Source organism: Tupaia chinensis, unplaced genomic scaffold (assembly GCF_000334495.1).
Source record: "Tupaia chinensis unplaced genomic scaffold, TupChi_1.0 Scaffold000062_1, whole genome shotgun sequence".
Taxonomy (NCBI): domain Eukaryota; kingdom Metazoa; phylum Chordata; class Mammalia; order Scandentia; family Tupaiidae; genus Tupaia; species Tupaia belangeri.
In genome coordinates, this window is record NW_006159520.1 from 4000832 (window position 1) to 4008344 (window position 7513).

The 7513-nt window shown below is 36.2% G+C and overlaps 1 non-coding gene across 1 annotated transcript; it reads left to right on the forward strand.

Moving 5' to 3' along the window:
- The first annotated feature begins 270 nt into the window (after positions 1 to 270).
- LOC114004629 (U4 spliceosomal RNA) lies at positions 271 to 415 on the forward strand. The gene has a single exon (XR_003546745.1). It is a non-coding gene; the product is annotated as a U4 spliceosomal RNA (small nuclear RNA).
- Positions 416 to 7513: the final 7098 nt, after the last annotated feature.

A 7513-nucleotide genomic window follows, 5' to 3' on the forward strand; every position in this document is an offset into this window, starting at 1 on the left:
AATATATGAACCCTGTCTGCTCCAAATTCGAATAAATGGATTTAAAAATAATTTATTACACAATTAGATATTTTGAACACCAACTATTCAATCATATTGTTGTTTTGTTTTGGAGTACTGTCTTACTGTGCTTATATTTTAGAGATCCAATTAAGTTATATATTGTCTAGAAATCATTTCAAAATAACCCTAAAGAGAGGGATAAGCAGATGAGGTAAATAAAATGGTCTTGAGTTGATGGAATTGATGATTGTTAAAACTGAGGATGGTAGCTTTGCGCAGTGGCAGTGTCATAGCCAATGAGGTTTATCCAAGGCACGATTATTGCTAATTGAAAACTGAGGATGGTTGCTTAGAACCTTATAATATTCTTTCCATCATAGTATATGTGAATTTTTCAAAAATAAAAAGTTATAACATCATTTATTTTTTAAGAAAATCTTTCCTAGCAGCAATTTGATTTATATAATTTTTTGTCAATGCTTTTCTATCACTCTTCATGCAACTCTGTGATCAGTTCCTTGAGGGAAGGATTGGGTTCTATTAACCTTTATAATCCAGTGATTATTTCAGTGCCTGAACACAACACATTTTTTATTTCAGGGTCCTCACAGAAATAGAAATTATATTTAAACAGGGTAATTGAAGAGGGTTCGATAAAAGAATTATTAGCCAGTATATAATCAGAGTTAAGAGAAACAAAGCATATGTCCTTGGCAACAGCAGGAAGCCATTACCTCATACTGCCCAGTGGGCACGAAGATGGGAAATCTGCTTGCAACCTAGTAAGAACTACAGCTTTACTCAAGGGCTTCTAAGAGGTGCAGTAGCCTTTGTTAGATAAATAGATCTAGAGCCCTACGGAGAGGACATTGCTGGGGAAATACACACCTCAAAGTCACTCAAACATCCAGCTAGTCTCTCCTATTGGTTGAACCCAAGTAGGGTTAATTTAAACCTATTAATGCAGTTAATAGGGAGAAGGACAGAGAGAAAAGTGGATCTTGAGGATGAGAAAATTCAGTACATCAACCTATAATAGTTTCTAATAAAAGAATGATGTCAGAAGTAAGTAAAATTCAGAGGCAAAACCAATTACAGTCCAAGAAAGCAACCAGTATTAATGTTTGAGCAAATATAATATAATAAGACAAAGGGCTTCAGAACATCCTCAAAGAGGAGATTTTCAAATCATGATTCTAAAATCATTTGGTGTACGTGTGTACATGCATAGGTGTAGGGGTGCACACATAGGGGGTGTGTGTGTGTGTGTGTGTGTATGTGTGTGTGTGTGGAAGGGCATTCGATAATACCTTTCTCAAATAAACTCTACTGCTCTCAATCTACAGAGCATGGGTTTTGAGAAAATAAGGAGTTTCTTATGGCAGACTATTACAATGGCTACAAATTGATTATTTTGAAAGAAACAATATTGTCTTTTCTACCCATTTTTTACTCTCTAATAACAAAAATTTATTTGGATATGTACAGTATCACCTCCAGTAGTATTTTTAAGCAACATGCAAATATCAGACCATCAGTGTAAATACGCCTGCAATTGTCAGTTAACCTCATGCTATTATTTTTAGACTGCCTGCGGCACTGTATCAGTACTGTCAGAAGGAAGAAAATAACACAGAATAAGGCATTTTCATATTCTTTTCCACAAGCCAAGACACAAATGGGCTCATTATCAACATGTGGTTGCCTCCAGTTCAATATTAATACATCTTTAGCTCTTCAGTAAGTGTTATGGCGTTGCGAAATTCAGCAAGATGTAAACATGTGTTCTCGCAGATAGGATATGCAGCCTGAAAAATGTGATTTCCCCCCTAAATCTTCCCTTGATATAAAGTAGTCAAGTCTGAAGATTCCAGAGAAAAAAAATATTTCCTGAAGATCACAGAGTTTCTTCTACCCAAACAGTTCAAGCTGATGGCTTGATATATATATATGAGGTCTAAAAACAATCATGTCTAAAAAGTATTTTTTTATCTCAGATTCTTATAGGACCTTTAACTAACAATTACAAATATCCTTGAGAACGAATTTTTTCTTATTTTGGAAAATATATATCTTAATACCTAAGGCAATATTTACAACAATATCTCAAAGTTCCAGGGGTCAAAATTGCAGGATTTTAGGCTATAGTACTGGTTTTGCAAATGCAAATATTGAAGCAACCCTAATACCCCAAAAGATAATGAAAATGTGCTACCTTTCACACACAAAAATGGTTTAGTACACTACCAGTTAGACGAATATTGTACATGATGTATTATTTTGATGGGTTTACATCATATACACAGATACCTTTTTCCTCTTGAAACTAAGGAGTGTTCACTTCAGCTACAATTAACTATGGCTTTCACTCTAAACAGCTACCGAGATACACAGGAATCAAACCTGTGACTTCTGCCTTAAAGTCCACAATGGTCCAACCAGCTCAATTCCCCAATGCTTCTGAGTCTTGTAGGGTGCTAGGGTTAGAACAGTAGTGCTCTGTGACCAGAAGCCTTGTTTTTGAGGTTCCATCTCTGCTGCTCACAAACTGTATGAATACAGGCATGCCATCAAACATATTTGAGCCTTACCCTTTTTATCAATAAACTGTTTATAATTACTTCTGTTCCTCAGATACTATAATGCATGTGAAAGAACTTTATACATGGCAGAATGCCATATTAGGCAAGTTTACTAGCCTTTGATTTATTGTGTCATTTCAGTAATGGACATTTTTTTGAGCTTTGTCAATATGAGATTTCTGATGTAATTCTGTTTTCTGTCCTTTCTATTTATCCTCAAAAGTCTCTTCATTACCTACACTGGTATAAAATACCAATGCGGAAGAAAAATCTCAATTCTAAGTAAATGCTGTAGCAAAGATATTGAGCAAAACTTGCTCCATCTCACTTTACCTTAAAAATGAATCTATTTCTAGCTCAGCTTTAGGAATTGGAGTCAAAGATACCACAGATGGAAAGCCAGGTCAACAGTCAGCCTCAGGATTAAGTGGACTAAATGAGGTAAAAGGTCAACCCAGAGCAGTGTATGTGTGGAGAAGGTGTGTGTCATAGTAACGGGAGTCCACTGTATTGAGGACTGGGAAAATTCAACACCTAATACAAGTGTATATCCACAGAAATAAACTAACATCATTTGAGAATGTTTTGTTTTACCAACAATCTCTCTGGCCTATGAGAGTTTGTAAAGAATTAAGAACAGCTAAATGCTTCGTTTGGAAAAGTATTTAACTAATATTAAGAACTAGGTAACACTTTCTGTTTTGTCCCAAGCTAATTCCATGACTAATTTGAGCGAGTTTTGTTTGGTCTGTCTGGGCTTCAAGTTCTCAACTGTAAATAGTCTAGATTATTTCTAAATTCCCTTCAAGCTCTAAAACACTACAGTAGTCATATGAAATTCATTTCTATTTTCACTATGCAAAAATAAGATCCATTTGCAAATAAAATAAATGAAATAAAATCAAAACAGCCATCATCACTAAAAGTTGAGGTTGATATGGTTTTGAGATTTTCCCATTCATATGGGAGAATTCACGTACTCTCTAAGAGGGTTCTATAAGAATCTAATGAACATCATTTTTACCTATATCTTCAAGATGAGTCCTTAACAGAAATCCTAATGAACAATGAAAGGATCTGCCTGTAGCAACCAATCAAACTGTATTATTAGTGTGACATTTCCAAGTAATCTCTTGCCAATGATTCTTTGTTAGATGAAGTATATGAAATTATTAACTTTCAGACATAGAGAAAATTGTAATCCTTGATACCTGAAAAATTATAGTTAGAAACCTCCACTGCGCAACATTCCAGGAATTTTGCTGGTTGTGAAAGAATGCTGGCCACATAAAAGGACAAGGTTCCTAGAAAAATGTCCTCCATTTAGTCTAAACCTCAGGTCTAAAATTTTCTTATCTGGACAGAAACCCTCTCTTCTCCATAATATTTCTTCGTTTTCTTATCCTCTTATGTATCCACAAAAATTATAGTCAGATTTTTTATATGTATAAGGTATTGGAGAGATAATAGCAAATAAAAACATTTTTAACTTCATTTTGAATTTGTTGTTTTGATCCAGAAAATATTGACTTGAGTTAGTGAAATGGAAAGAAGAATTAATCTAACCACAAGAATGAGAAGGTGGAAGCAATTGTTTTGCCATGCATAGGAAAGTCAATAAATATTTTATGTTGATATAAACAGCTGCAAGTGAGCTAATATATATGAATGCATTTATTCAGCCATAAGGTATTATACAAATACTATTGTTGCTATAAGTATTTTAAGCAGAGACAACATGGAAAGGAGACAGAACCTTTTGCTAAATGCTAGTGTTGCCCCTACCAAAGATGTGTTCTGGGCTAGAAGCTGATCCTTTATGTTTCCTGTCTTCATATAATGCTATAACTTTTGAGCTTCTTCAACTTCCCTCTTCCTCCACTCCTAGTGTGTGGACACCTGGATAATTCCAGTCTTACTGACATACCTAATCCTGAACTGGATCCATGCATCAGTCATAGGTAGACCAATAATTCACTGAAAGAAGTTCATGTTTAGTTGAAGATGAAGGAAATCATTTAGAAAAAATCACCCTCTTTCAACAATTGCAAATAAATGCTGTTATTAGTTCAAGATCTCTGTTAGAAAGAACAGACTTGGGACCAGAAGTTGGCATACTGGCTATGTCGCAGGACTCTCATGTAGTCGACCACGGTTCAAGTCCCAGACCTTGTGGCTTAAACTTATGTCAGGCGCATGTGTGGTGTATGCCCAAGATCCTGAGAGGAGAATGGAGGAGAAGGGATTGCAGTGTAGCCATCCCCCCTAGGGAGTGATTTCTCACTTTCTGTCTCTCTGTCTCTGTCTTTCTGGCGAGCGCACGTGCCCTATAGCAAAAACCTCTCCAAAAAAAAGCAAGCACAAACTTTAGAATCCCAAGTTCCAATTCTTAGTGCTCTGAGACTACATTGGCAAATATGAGACTGTCAGTTTTCTCTGACCTGTGGCCATCAGTCTTCTAAGTATGCATGTTTGGTCTCTAAGGGCACTGGTGAGAGGATGTGGATGATCAGGGAAAATTCACAGATACAAATGGGATAAAAATGCAGGATATCATAAAGCCTTTGCATGTGGGGGATGAGCGGCATCATCATCCTACATGCAGAGTAATTTATCTCTTACCCAAGGTAGGAGAGCAGAACCACTATGCTGGTGGGTTTTTTTAAATATATTATTTATTTATTTATTTATTCTCCTCTTATTATTTTTTTTTATCTTTTGCTATCCAGACTACCATTTCTGGAATTATAATTATTAAAATGAAAAATCAAATGTTGTGAATGCTGGATCCAGAAAGCTTAGCCTTTACATTTATTTTCTGTTCTGCAAATAGCCTTCCTGCCATACCTGCAAACAAAGGATTAAAGAGGCTTGCAGGGTCCCAGAAACCTCTTCCAAGCTGTCATGGCCCATCCTTAAATGTTAAGAGCTGTTGAATCTCTGTCTGCAGAACTTGATGCTTCAAACACATAGCTGTATTGTTCTTAAAGCCCAGGTAGAACACAGGACTGCTGTCTTGAATACTGATGATTTTCCCCTGTTGGAGGACTATTGAGATTGGGGGAGGAGGTTGAGACAAAGGAGAGGAAACCTCTCTGAGTCACAACAACAAATTCCTGCACCTCTGAGGAGAGACAGTGCCAACCGTCTAGTTCACTGTTAGGCTCTGAATAGAATTACCTACATGTCAGTCAGTCAAGGTAGTTTAAAATACCTGTGCTCCTAAAGCCAGGGTGTCATTATAGATTTAGCACTACTAGCAGCGTTCTCTTTGTCACACAATGAAGCAATATGGCTAATTAACGCTCACTAGGGAGCCTGAGATAATGATGCCTCTCTCTTCCTAGAGCCAATTACCCCAAATATTCAGATTACCTACCTACTATTTCACTGAAAGAAGTGTCTAGAATTTTTTTTTTTAATTCAGGCATTATGTATCATGTAACGTCACATTATGTGATGTTGTGTCACAGCCTGACAGCTTACAACGAGGGATGTGCTGAATATATTGGGTAGTTAATACCTTCCTGAATTAACAAGACAACCAACTTTCCAAAGAAAGAAAGTCTGAGATATATCTGCTATGCCTCCTGGGATATCTGGAGGGAGAACGTGTCTGATGCACTCAATCAACCACTGTGTGTCACTGTTGCTTCTCTTAAAGACACATGAAAGGGTATTTGTCTGCAGAGACAGCAGACACATCTACATGCAAACTGTTGATGGGTTCATACAGAATTCTTAATGGACATCCATTCGTAGAGATTCCATTTCAACCCTGTTTCCATGATATCAGCCCTCTAAGAACTAACATAGAGAATCAGGGGTTGTGTAATGGAGAGGGTATGAGATTAAGCAAACCAGTTGAGAACCTGGTATATGACCTTTCTTTATTTATTCATCTATCATTCAAAAGTATTTACTGTATCCCTAGTCTCTACAGATATTCTGCTAAAGGCAGATGGAAAATACTCCAGTTCCATTCTTTTTGTTTGGAACAAAAATTTGTGCCTCAAATGAGCCAAGCATAATCTTGCTTTGGAGCCTTTGCACTAGCTGATACCATTGCCTGGTATACTTTTCCCAAAGGCATCTTCATGATAAATTTTCACCATCTTTAGTTTGCCTAACTTTATCAACTTCTCAATGAGGCCTACCCTGGACTACCTATTTAAAAATCTCATTCTTTCTGTCCATAACTTCTTATTGTATTGATTCCCCCATTAAAAAAAAAGAAAAAAAGAAATGATGGAATTATTAGAAAAACTCTCTTTGAGAAAGTAACATAGAAGCAAAGAGATAAATGATGAGAGATGATAGCCCTAAGAGGAGTGAGAAAAAGAACATTTAGAAAGTACCTTCTAGGAACTTTGTATATACTATCTCATGCAATCTATCAGGTAAAGAGAGGATTAAATGAGATAATATACATAAAGTTCATAGAAGGTATTTTCTAAACATTAGAATTATATTATTTACCTATTTAAAACTTTACCTACCATTTTCTTTGAACAAAATTTAAACTCTTAGCTCAGTATAAGGTTTTCCTTGATGCTATTGCCCAGTCCTAGTTTCTCTTTCAAGTCTCTTCTCATCACCAACCTCCTCAACTTCCACCAACACACACACTGCCTCTCTTTTTCATCAAGCCAAACATGCCCTATTTATCATCCCTACCTGAAATAAGTAGTCTACCCTGAACAAGGTTTTGCTTAGCAATGCACTACCCAAATGTGTCCTAAGCTTTACTCTATTATACTACTATTGGGCAGTGTTAAGATCAATACTTTTACTGCTCTTCTCTAGAACTATACTGTAAAATCACTGATGATAGAGTTGTATTATGCATCTTTTTATTCCCAGCTCTCAATGGAGAGCCTGGGACATAGTAGACTCATGATACATACATGTGAATCAGTGACTGAATT